The sequence below is a fragment of the Balaenoptera physalus genome (genome assembly GCF_965194825.1).
Source record: "Balaenoptera physalus genome assembly, chromosome: 8".
Taxonomy (NCBI): Eukaryota; Metazoa; Chordata; class Mammalia; order Artiodactyla; family Balaenopteridae; genus Balaenoptera; species Balaenoptera physalus.
Genome location: NC_138887.1, coordinates 46,451,425 through 46,464,727, shown reverse-complemented (window position 1 = coordinate 46,464,727; position 13,303 = coordinate 46,451,425). Strand labels below are relative to the sequence as shown.

At 37.7% G+C, this 13,303-nt stretch overlaps 1 protein-coding gene, 1 long non-coding RNA gene and 1 pseudogene across 6 annotated transcripts in view; 1 reads left to right on the top strand and 2 right to left on the bottom strand.

Annotated features, from left to right (window-relative positions):
* LOC309666475 (protein ILRUN pseudogene) overlaps positions 1–13,303 on the bottom strand; it is a 725,371-nt pseudogene that overhangs the window by 192,819 nt on the left and 519,249 nt on the right. The gene's annotated exons all lie outside the window — the stretch shown is intronic.
* The window catches only part of LOC309665798 (uncharacterized protein), a 437,009-nt gene that overhangs the window by 148,526 nt on the left and 275,180 nt on the right, over positions 1–13,303 (top strand). The gene's annotated exons all lie outside the window — the stretch shown is intronic.
* LOC309665384 lies at positions 3,069–6,082 on the bottom strand. Its single transcript, XR_014266376.1, has 2 exons — positions 5,877–6,082; positions 3,069–5,534 (listed from the first exon to the last, which is right to left on the bottom strand). It is a non-coding gene; the product is annotated as an uncharacterized lncRNA (long non-coding RNA).

The window sequence follows — 13,303 nt, the reverse complement described above, 5'->3', positions numbered from 1 at the left end:
TTTATTTATTTATGAAAATCAGTATTTAAAATGGTGTTTCTCTTCTTTGGTACTTGTAGAATATGCTATATGTATTAAATTAGGCACTAAGTAGGCTTTAGTGGCCTGGCTAGAGCTAAATCTAGCATTATTTTTATTTTTATTTAATTAATTAATTTATTTATTTTTTAAAAACCTGCTGTAAATTGGCCTTTAGTAATGTCATGGTAACTGTGGAGGGAGGAGAAGTGCTTATAGTACAGTGATTAGGATTCAGTCTTTTTTTTTTTTTTTTAATTATTAGCACCTTTAGTTATTATTTATTTATTTATCCATTTTTTTAGCTGTGTTGGGTCCTCGTCTCTGTGCGAGGGCTTCCTCCAGTTGCGGCAAGTGGGGGCCACTCTTCATCGCGGTGCGCGGGCCTCTCACTGTCGCGGCCTCTCTTGTTGCGGAGCACAGGCTCCAGACGCGCAGGCCTCAGCAGTTGTGGCTCACGGGCCCAGTTGCTCCGCGGCATGTGGGATCCTCCCAGACCAGGGCTCGAACCCGCGTCCCCTGCATTAGCAGGCAGACTCTCAACCACTGCGCCACCAGGGAAGCCCGCATTATTTTTAAGCAGAGAAAATAGTGTATTCAAGGTTTCAAACAGCAAGATTTTCAAGTGAACTTTTAAAACAAAACCTATTTGTTACAACTCATTGGTTAAGTTGGCAATTGACTACTTTGCAAAGTTATTCTAAATGAAAAATGATTTCTTTAGGCAGAAATCTAGGCAGAGATCAAAGGTTTCTTTTATTACCTATAGGTGATTAGGCACTTAAAACTCATTATTATTAATTTATAAGAATTATATAACATTGTCAGGCTGTAAGCCTTTTGAAATGTTGGCTATATCAATATATAAGGAATCTGTTGTGTCCTTAAGTTGACCTATATACTATAAATGTTGGCCTAAGGTTGTTTTTGGTAAAGAGTCATAGAACAATTTTTTGTAGTTCCTTCTTTTTTGGTCTGTTACATATCAAAAGGAGATAAAGGTAAAAGAACCATATCCAATGTTCTCATTAATTCAAGGTGTGAGGTTCCCTGGAAAGAAATGCAATTATACCCTAGAGGCAGCCAGATTTCTGAGCCTTAAATTTGCCTCTTTGGCTGTTTTAGCTATTTTGTTCTGTTTATTTCAGATTTCACTCACACAGAGAATCCATCTGTATATACTGGGGTCTAAATATTTAACCAAGATTTTAATTTACTACTAGTTGAAATGAAAAGCTATATTTCTAGGCAGATTTAGTTTATGATTATTTTTACTTTTGTTTTTATTTACCTCACGTTGAGAAGATTTCGTGAATCTAAGGAATATAGTGTAGCCAAGACTACAAGACTAAACTGTAAAAATTAAACAATAACCTTAGCAAAAACAAATGCTTATCACTTATACCCCTTATTACTACAAATCTTGGAATAAAAAATAATTGTTGTACTTGTTGAAATTCAAATGAGGAATGAGAAGGAATGAGTTAAAACATTTATGAGAGAGACCTTCAAGATGGTGGAGGAGTAAGACGTGGAGATCACCTTCCTCCCCACAAATACATTAAAAATACATCTACATGTGGAAAAACTCCTACAGAACACCTACTGAATGCTGGCAGAAGACCTCAGACTTCCCAAAAGGCAAGAAACTCCCCACATACCTGGGTAGGGCAAAAGAAAAAAGAAAAAACAGAGACAAAAGAAAAGGGACAGGACCTGCACCTCTGGAGGCAGCTGTGAAGGAAGAAAAGTTTCCACACACTAGGAAACCCCTTCACTTGTGGAGACGGGTGAGGGTGGGAAGCTTCGGAGCCACGGAGTAGAGCACAGCAACAGGGGTGCAGAGGGCAAAGCGGAGAGATTCCAGCACGGAGGATCGGTGCCGACCAGCACTCATCAGCCCGAGAAGCTCGTCTGCTCACCCGCCGGGGTGGGCGGGGGCTGGGAGCTGAGGCTCAGGCTTTGGAGGTCAGATCCCAGGGAGAGGACTGGGGTTGGCTGCGTGAACACAGCCTGAAGGGAACTAGTGTGCCACAGCTAGCTGGGAGGGAGTCCAGGAAAAAGTCTGGAGCTACTGAAGAGACAAGAAACCATTGTTTTGGGGTGTATGAGGAAAGGGGATTCAGAGCACCGCCTAAACGAGCTCCAGAGATGGGCGCGAGCTGCGGCTATCAGCACGTACCCCAGAGACGGGCATGAGACGCTAAGGCTGCTGCTGCCACCACCAAGAAGCCTGTGAGCAAGCAGAGGTCACTATCCACACTGCCCCTCCCGGGAGCCTGTGCAGCCCGCCACTGCCAGGGTCCCGTGATCCAGGGACAACTTCCCCGGCAGAATGCACCATGCGCCTCAGGCTGCTGCAACTTCCCGCAGGCCTCTGCCGCCGCAGGCTCACCCCGCATCCATACCCTTCCCTCCCCCCAGCCTGAGTGAGCCAGAGCCCCCGAATCAGCTGCTCCTTTAACCCCGTCCTGTCTGAGTGAAGAACAGACGCCCTCAGGCGACCTACACGCAGAGGCAGGTCCAAATCCAAAGCTGAACCCCAGGAGCTGTTCGAGCAAAGAAGAGAAAGGGAAATTTCTCCCAGCAGCCTCAGAAGCAGTGGATTAAATCTCCACAATCAACTTGATGTACCCTGCATCTGTGGAATACCTGAATAGACAATGAATCATCCCAAAATTGAGGTGGTGCACTTTGGGAGCAACTGTAGACTTGGGTTTGCTTTCTGCATCTAATTTGTTTCTGGTTTTATGTTTATCTTAGTTTAGTATTTAGAGTTTATTATCATTGGTAGATTTGTTTATTGAATTGGTTGCTCTTTTCCTATTTTTTATATATACAGATATATATATGTTGTTCCTTTTTCTCTTTTTGTGAGTGTGTGTGTATGCTTCTTTGTGTGATTTTGTCTGTATAGCTTTGCTTTTACCGTTTCTCCTAGCGTTCTGTCTGTCCTTTTTTTTTTTTTTAGTATAGTTTTTAGCACTTGTTATCATTGGTGGATTTGTTTTTTGGTTTGGTTGCTCTCCTCTTTCTTTTTGTTTCATTACATTTTAATTTTTAATAATTTTTTAAATTTTTTATTTTATTTTTTTCTTTCTTTCTTTTTTTTCTCCCTTTTCTTCTCAGCCGTGTGGCTGACAGGGTCTTGGTGCTCTGGCCGGGTGTCAGGCCTGTGCCTCTGAGGTGGGATAGCCAAGTTCAGGACATTGATCCACCAGAGACCTCCTGGTTCCACGTAATATCAAATAGCAAAAGCTCCCCCAGAGATCTCCATCTCAACGCTAAGACACAGCTCTACTCAACGACCAGCAAGCTAGAGTGCTGGACACCCTATGCCAAACAACTAGCAAGACAGGAACACAACCCCACTCATTAGCAGAGAGGCTGCCTATAATCATAATAAGGTCACAGACACCTCAAAACACACCACCGGATGCGGTCCTGCCCAAGAGAAAGAAAAGATCCAGCCTCATCCAACAGAACACAGGCACTAGTCCCCTCCACCAGAAAGCCTACACAACGCACTGACCCAACCTTAGCCACTGGGGTCAAACACCAAAAACAATGGGAACTACGAGCCTGCAGCCTGCGAAAAGGAGACCCCAAAAACAGTAAGTTTAGCAAAATGAGAAGACAGAGAAACACACAGTAGATGAAGGAGCAAAAACCCACTAGACCAAACAAATGAAAAGGAAATAGGCAGTCTACCTGAAAAAGAATTCAGAGTAATAATAGTAAAGAAGATCCAAACTCTTGGAAATAGAATGGAGAAAATTCAAAAAACGTTTAACAAGGACATAGAAGAAATAAAGAGCAAACAAACAATGATGAGCAATACAATAAATGAAATTAAAAATTCTCTAGAAGGGATCAATAGCAGAATAGCTGAGGCAGAAGAATGGATAAGTGACCTGGAAGATAAAATAATGGAAATAACTACTGCAGAGCAGAATACAGAAAAAGAATGAAAAGAATTGAGGACAGTCTCAGAGACCTCTGGGACAACATTAAACGCACCAACATTTGAATTATAGGGGTCCCAGAAGAAGAAGAGAAAAAGAAAGGGACTGAGAAAATATTTGAAGAGATTATAGTTGAAAACTTCCCTAATATGGGTAAGGAAATAGTTAATCAAGTCCAGGAAGCACAGAGAGTCCCATACAGGATAAATCTAAGGAGAAACACCCCAAGACACATATTAATCAAACTATCAAAAATTAAATACAAAGAAAAAATATTAAAAACAGCAAGGAAAAAGCAACAATTAACATAGAAGGAAATCTCCATAAGGTTAACAGCTGAACTTTCAGCAGAAACTCTGCAAGCCAGAAGGGAGTGGCAGGACATATTTAAAGTGATAAAAGGGAAAAACCTACAACCAAGATTACTCTACCCATCAGGAATCTCTTTCAGATTCGATGGAGAAATTAAAAACTTTACAGACAAGCAAAAGCTAAGAGAATTCAGCACCAACAAACGAGTTTTACAACAAATGCTAAAGGAACTTCTCTAGGCAGGAAACACAAGAGAAGGAAAAGACCTACAATAACAAACCCAAAACAATTAAGAAACTGGTAATAGGAACATACATATTGATAACTACCTTAAATGTAATTGGATTAAATGCTCCAACCAAAAGACACAGACTGGCTGAATGGATACAAAAACAAGACCTGTTTATATGCTGTCTACAAGACACCCACTTCAGACCTAGGGACACATACAGACTGAAACTGAGGGCATGGAAAAAGATATTCCATGCAAATGGAAATTAAAAGAAAGCTGGAGTAGCAATTCTCATATCAGACAAAATAGACTTTAAAATAAAGACTATTACAAGAGACAAAGAAGGACACTACATAATGATCAAGGGATCAATCCAAGAAGAAGATATAACAATTGTAAATATTTATGCACCCAACATAGGAGCACCTCAATATATAAGGCAAATGCTACCAGCCGTGAAAGGGGAAATCGACAGTAACACAATCATTGTAGGCGACTTTAACACCCCACTTTCACCAATGGACAGATCATCCAAAATGAAAATAAATAAGGAAACACAAGCTTTAAATGATACATTAAACAAGATGCACTTAATTGATATTTATAGGACATTCCACCCAAAAACAACAGAATACACATCTTTCTCAAGTGCTCATGGAACATTCTCCAGGATAGATCATATCTTGGGTCACAAATCAAGCCTTGGTAAATTTAAGAAAATTGAAATCATATCAAGTATCTTTTCTAACCACAGCGCTATGAGACTAGATATCAATTACAGGAAAAAATCTGTAAGAAATACAAATACATGGAGGGTAAACAATACACTACTTAATAACCAAGAGATCACTGAAGAAATAAAAGAGGAAATCAAAAAATACCTAGAAACAAATGACAATGAAAACACAACGACCCAAAACCTATGGGATGCAGCAAAAGCAGTTCTAAGAGGGAAGTTTATAGCAATACAATCCTACCTCAAGAAATAAGAAACATCTCGGGCTTCCCTGGTGGCGCAGTGGCTGGGAGTCTGCCTGCCGGTGCAGGGCACATGGGTTCGAGCCCTGGTCTGGGAGGATCCCGCATGCCGCGGAGCGGCTGGGCCCGTGGGCCACGGCTGCTGAGCCTGCGCGTCTGGAGCCTGTGCTCCACAGTGGGAGAGGCCGCGACGGCGAGAGGCCCGCGCACCGCGATGAGGAGTGGCCCCCACTTGCCGCGGCTGGAGGGAGCCCTCGCACAGAGACGAAGACCCAATACAGCCAAAAATAAATAAATTAATTAATTAAAAAAAAAAAAAAAACCATTTAAAAAAAATAAAAAAAAAGAAATAAGAAACATCTCAAATAAACAACCTAACATCACACCTAAAGTAATTAGAGAAAGAAGAACAAAAAAATCCCAAAGTTAGCAGAAGGAGTGAAATCATAAAGATCAGATCAGAAATAAATGAAAAAGAAATGAAGGAAATGATAGCAAAGATCAATAAAACTAAAAGCTGGTTCTTTGAGAAGATAAACAATATTGATGAACCATTAGCCAGACTCATCAAGGAAAAAAGGGAGGAGACTCAGATCAATAGAATTAGAAATGAAAAAGGAGAAGTAACAACTGACACTGCAGAGATGCAAAGGATCATGAGAGATTACTACAAGAAACTCTATGCCAATAAAATGGACAACCTGGAAGAAATGGACAAATTCGTGAAAAAGCACAACATTCTGTGACTGAACCAGGAAGAAAGAGAAAATATAAACAGACCAATCACAAGCACTGAAACTGAAACTGTGATTAAAAATCTTCCAACAAAAAAAGCCCAGGAGCAGATGGCTTCACAGGTGAATTCTATCAAACATTTAGAGAAGAGTTAACACCAATCCTTCTCAAACTCTTCCAAAATATTGCAGAGGGAGGAACACTCCCAAACTCATTCTACGAGGCCACCATCACCCTAATACCAAAACCAGACAAAGATGTCATAAAGAAAGAAAACTAGAGGCCAATATCAGTGATGAACATAGATACAAAAATCCTCAACAAAATACTAGCAAACAGAATCCAACAACACATTAAAAGGATCATACACCATGATCAAGTGGGGTTTATCCCAGGAATGCGAGGATTCTTCAATGTATGCAAATCAATCAACGTGATACACCATATAAACAAATTGAAGGAGAAAAACCATATGATCATCTCAATAGATGCAGAAAAAGCTTTCGACAAAATTCAACCCCCTTTTATGATAAAAACCCTCTGGAAAGCAGGCATAGAGGTAACTTACCTCAACATAATAAAGGCCATATATGGCTAACCCACAGCCAACATCGCTCTCAGTGGTGAAAAACTGAAACCATTTCCTCTAAGATTAGGAATAAGACAAGGTTGTCCACTCTCACCACTGTTATTCAATGTTGTTTTGGAAGTTTTAGCCACAGCAATCAGAGAAGAAAAAGAAATAAAAGGAATCCAAATTGTGCAAGAATAAGTAAAGCTGTCACTGTTTGCAGATGACATGATACTATACATAGAGATTCCTAAAGATGATACCAGAAAACTTTGAGAGCTAATCAATGAATTTGGTAATATAGCAGGATACAAAATTAATGCACAGAAATCTCTTGCATTCCTATACACTATGATGAAAACTCTGAAAGAGAAATTAAGGAAACACTCCCATTTACCGTTGCAACAAAAAGAATAAAATACCTAGGAATAAACCTACCTAAGGAGACAAAAGACCTTTATGCAGAGAACTATAAGACACTGATGAAAGAAATTAAAGATGATACAAACAGATGGAGACATATACCATGTTCTTGGATTGGAAGACTCACATTGTGAAAATGACTATACTACCCAAAACAATCTACAGATTCAATGCAATCCTTATCAAACTACCAATGGCATTTTTCATAGAACTAGAACAAAAAATTTCACAATTTGTATGGAAACACAAAAGACCCCAAATAGCCAAAGCAATCTTGAGAAAGAAAAACGGAGCTGGAGGAATCAGGCTCCTGCACTTCAGACTATACTACAAAGTTATAGTAATCAAGACAATATGGTACTGGCACAAAAACAGAAATCTAGATAAATGGAACAGGATAGAAAGCCCAGAGGTAAACCCACGCACATATGGTCACCTTATCTTTGATAAAGGAGGCAAGAATATGCAATGGAGAAAAGACAGCCTCTTCGATAAGTGGTGCTGGGAAAACTGGACAGCTACATGTAAAAGACTGAAATTAGAACACTCCCAAACACCATACACAAAAACAAACTCAAAGTGGATTAAAGACCTAAATGTAAGGCCAGACACTATCAAACTCTTAGAGGAAAACATAGGCAAAACACTCTATGACATAAATCACTGCAAGATCCTTTTTGACCCACCTCCTAGAGAAATGGTAATAAAAACAAAAATAAACAAATGGGACCTAATGAAACTTAAAAGCTTTTGCACAGCAAAGGAAACCATAAACAAGACGAAAAGACAACCCTCAGGATGGGAGAATATATTTGCCAATGAAGACTGACAAAGGATTAATCTCCAAAATATACAGTCAGTTCATGCAGCTCAATATCAAAAAAACAAACAACCCAATCCAATAATGGGCAGAAGGCCTAAATAGATACTTCTCCAAAGAAGATATACAGATTGCCAACAAACACATGAAAGAGTGCTCAACATCATTTATCATTACAGAAAGGCAAATCAAAACTACAATGAGGTGTCACCTCACACTGGGCAGAATGGCCATCCTCAAAAATATCTACAAACAATAAATGCTGGAGAGGGTGTGGAGAAAAGGGAACCCTCATACACTGTTGGTGGGAATGCAAATTGATATAGCCCCTATAGAGAACATTATGGAGGTTCCTTAAAAAACTAAAAATAGAACTACCATATGATCCAGCAATCCCATTACTGGGCATATACCCTGAGAAAACCATAATTCAGAAAGAGTCATGTACCACAATGTTCATTGCAGCTCTATTTACAATATTCAGGACATGGAAGCAACCTAAGTGTCCATTGACAGATGAATGAATGAAGAAGATGTGGCACATATGTATAATGGAATATTACTCAGCCATAAAAAGAAATGAAATTGAGTTATTTGTAGTGAGGTAGATGGAACTAGTGTCTCATACAGAGTGAAGTAGGTGAGAAAGAGAAAAACAAATACCGTATGCTAACACATATATTTGGAATCTAAAAAAAAAAGGTTCTGAAGAACCTAGGGGCAGGACAGGAATAAAGACGCAGATGTAGGGAATGGAGTTGAGGACACAGGGAGGGGGAAGGGTAAGCTGGGACGAAGTGAGAGAGTGGCATGAACACAAATACAATACCAAATGTAAAATAGATAGCTAGTGGGAAGCAGCCACATAGCACAGGGAGATCAGCTCGGTGCTTTGTGACCACCTAGAGGGGTGGGATATGGAGTGGGGGAGGGAGATGCAAGAGGGAGGAGATATGGGGATATATGTATATGTATAGCTGATTCACTTTGTTATAAAGCAGAAACTAACACACCATTGTAAAGGAATTATACTCCAATAAAGATGTTAAAAAAAAATTTATGAGACAGTCCTAATTTCTCTAAGGTCATTTATTTTTACAAATTAAATGTCAAGTTAATAGTTTCCTTATAAAAATATATGTACAAAGCAACAATCCACTATTATTCCTGAATCCTTCTTTACTATCCTTGTGTGCCCTGCTGTGAGCTTAAACCTTTATTTCCAGATATTTTCTGTTTATACAGGCATGCATATGTATCTATATTTTTGTACAAAATTAGGATGATAAAATATATATTGTTTCACAGACTTAAAACATTGATGTATAGTAAACATTTTCTCATATTAGTACCTATGGACCGTCTTTTGGTTTTTAACCATCTTATTGAGGTATAACTTATGATAAATTGTACATATCTGAAGTAAACAGTTTGGTAAGGTGTAATGTATGTGTCTTCCTGTGAAAGTATCACTACAATCAAGAAACTGAACATATCGTTCACTGAAAAGTTTCCTTATTTTACATTGTGATCCTTCCCTCCTATAGCTGTCCATAGTCAACACCTGCAGGCAGCCACTGAACTGCTTTTGTTCCCTGCAGATTCATTTACATTTTCTAGAACTTTATATAAATGGAATCATATAGTAGAAACTTTGTTTTGGTCTTTTTCACTCAGTATAATTATTTTAATATTCTTAAATGTTGATATGCATATCAATGGGGCATTGCTTTTTATTGCTGAATAGTGTTCCATTATATGGATATACCACAATTTGTTTATCCATTCATCTGGTGTTGGACATTTGGGTTATTTCCAGTTTGGGGCTGTTACTGATGAAACAGCTATGAACATTTGGTTCAAGTCTTTGGCCATGTGCTTTTTTCATGCCTCTTGAGTAAGCATCTGGAAGTAGAATATCTGGGTCATGTGTTAGGTAAATGTATGAATTTTTCAGAAGCTGCCAAAGAATTTTCTAAAATAGTTATCAATGTATTCCACTGTATACCACCTTTTGGAATATTTTGTATTATTTTTTCTATTATTGGTTTTGTTTTCCTGCTTCCTTGCAGGCCTGGTGATTTTTCATTGGATGCCAGGCCTTGTGTAATTTGCCTTTTGTGGTATTTTTGTATTTCTAAAAATATTCTTGGGCTTTATTCTGGAATACAGTTACTTGTAAATAGGTTGATCTCTTTGGGTCTTGCTTTAAGCTTTGTTTGGCCCAAGTTTTAAAAATATGTATGTTTTTATTTTATTTTGCTTTAAGACCTTACTTTAATATTTCTTGTGATGCAGGTCTGCTGGTGATGAATTCTGTCAGGTTTTGTATGTCTGAACAAGTCTGTATTTTAACTTTATTAAAGAGATTTTCACTGGTTTAAGAATTATAAGTTGACTTTTTTCTCTTTTAGTTCTTTAAAGATGTTGCTTTAACACTGTCTCCTAGTTTGCATTTTTTTTTCTGATGAGAAATCTGTCATTGTTATCTTTTTTCTTCTGTATGGCTTTTTCTCTGACTCCTTTTAAGACATTGTCTTTATTGATGGTTTGAAGCGGTTTGATCATGATATGCTTTTGTGTACTTTTCTTCATGTTGTTCATGATTTTTATTTGTTATGGTTCTTGAATCTGTGTTTATAGTTTTCATCACACTTGGAAAAGTTTTGGCCATTATTTCTTCAAATAACTCTCCAGTTCTCCTCTCTTTGGGGATTCTAATTCTATATATTTTTAAGTGCTTAATGTTATTTTACAGTTCCCTCATTTTTTCTTTCTCTTTTTTTCTTTTTCTTCTGGGTTTGACTTTGGATAATTTTATTTTTATTTTAAGTTCATGCAGCATTTCTTCTTCAATGTCTAATCTGCTATTATAGCCGATCAATATATTTTTATCTCAGGCATTTAAGTTTTCATCTTTAGAAGTTCAGTTTGGTTCTTTTTTCTATACCTCCCTTGTTTTTCTTGAGGAAAGGTATTCAGTCCTTCTTCATGTGTCCTGAATGTAGGAATGGAGTTAGAATAACTACTTTATGTTCTTATCTACTAATTCTATCATCTGTATTATTTCTTGGTCAGTTTCAAATGATTGCTTATTCTTTTCATTATTGGTTGTCTTTTCCTGCTTCTTTGATGTCTTTGTATGTGATTTTTCATTGTGCCAGGACTTGTGAAATTTACCTTTTGGGGTATTTTTGTATTTCTAAAAACATTCTTGGGTTTTATTCTGGAGTACAGTTACATGTAAACAGGTTGATCTCTTTGGGTCTTGCTTTAAAAGTCTATAATTAATTTTTCCACACTGCAGAAGCAAGACCCTTGTTAGTACTACATGCTCTGTGCATTATGAGGTTTTCTACTCTAGTCGTTGCAAACAGGCATTATTCCCAACCCTATGGGAGCTCCAAGCACTGTTTCCTGTAATCCTTTCAGGTGATTCCTTACTCCTCCTCACAGATGTGGGTAGTTTTCTCACACTCATGCACTGAACAGTAGTTTAATGAATTATTTGAGGGATTCTCTGCACATCTTTGGGGTTCTCTCTCTGTGCATCTCTCCCCTCCATTATTCTGATTTGCAGACTCTAGCTTCCTTTGACACTCAGCTCTGTCTCCCATTAGGGACACTGTCAGGTTTTTTCTCCCTGAGTCACTGCATGCAAACTTATACCTGACAGTAAGCTGGAACAATCATAAAGGTCATGTCATTGTCTTCATTGCCTAATGTCTGATGGTTTGAAAGCCTTTGTATTTTTTTAGGTGATTCAGGTAGGGTAGATCTGGTCACTGTTACTCCATGTTGGCTGAAAGAAAAGGTCAACCTTGTTTTTCTAATGTCTACAAATATTCTACTGCATTACTTAAATCAAAATGTATTTAACTAGAGATTTATTGAAGAATGTTACCCTGATACCAAAGCCAGACAAAGGCACTACAAGAAAACTAGAGACCAATATCCCTTATGAACATTGATGCAAAAATCTTCAATGAAATAATAGCAAACAAAATTCAACTGCATATTAAAGGAATTTATACAAAATGACCAAGTGGAATTTATTCCTGGAATGCAAGGATGAGTCAATATATGAAAATTGATCAATGTAATGCAACACATTGACAAAGTGAAAGAAAAGAAACCCACATGATCGTTTCAGTTGTTACAGAAGAAGCATGTGACAAAATTCACCACCCTTTCATGATAAAAACTCTCAACAAATGAGGAATAGACAGAGGCTACCTCAACGTAACAAAAGTCATATATGAAAAACTCACAATGAACATCATACTCAATAGTGAAAAATTGAAAACTTGCCCTTTAAGATCAGGAACAAGGAAAGGATGCTGGCTTTTGCCACTTCCAGTCATCATAGTACTTAAAGTTCTGGCTAGAACAATTAGGCAAGAAAAAGTAAAATAAATAAAAGGAATACAAATAACTGAAAGCAGGGTCTCAAAGAGGTATTCATACACTCATATTCATAGCAGCATTATTCACAACAACTAAAACATGGATGGAACCCAAGTATCCATTGCTAGATGAACGGATAACTAAAATGTGGTTTATGCATACAATGGAGTATTATTCAGCCTTAAAAAGAAAAGGCAATTCTGACATATGCTACCATATAGATGAACCTTAAGGACATTATGCTGAGTAAAATAAGCTAGTCACAAAAAGACAAATACTGTATGATTCCACTTATATGAGTAGTCAAAATCACAGAGACAGAAAGTAGATTGGTGGTTGCCAGAGGCGGGGCAGCAGGGAGAATGGGGAATTATTGTTTAACGGGTACACTGTTTCAGTTTTATAAAATGAAAAGTTATGGAGATGGATAGTGGTGATGGTTGCACATCATGAATATATTTAATACCACTGAACTGTACAGTTGAAATGATGAAGATGGTGTATTTTATGTTATGTGTATTTCACCACAATTTTAAAAATTGGAGAAGAAAACTACATTTTCTTTAAGGATGAATTAGCTGAGTTTCATAAATTTTAATTTGTGTACTTTTATTATCATCCCATTGAATATACTTTCTAATTTCCTGGTAATACTATTCATCTTCAAGTCTTTTTGGTAGACATTAGTATAGTATAACAGGTTTCTTATGATCAATGCTTGCATGGTAAATCTTTTTAAAAATTTTAACTTTCAAATTTGTCATAGTTTTCTGTTTAAAGTGTATTTATTTTCCAGAAGTAACCATGGTTGAGTCTTGCTTGCTTTTTAAATCCCACTTTAT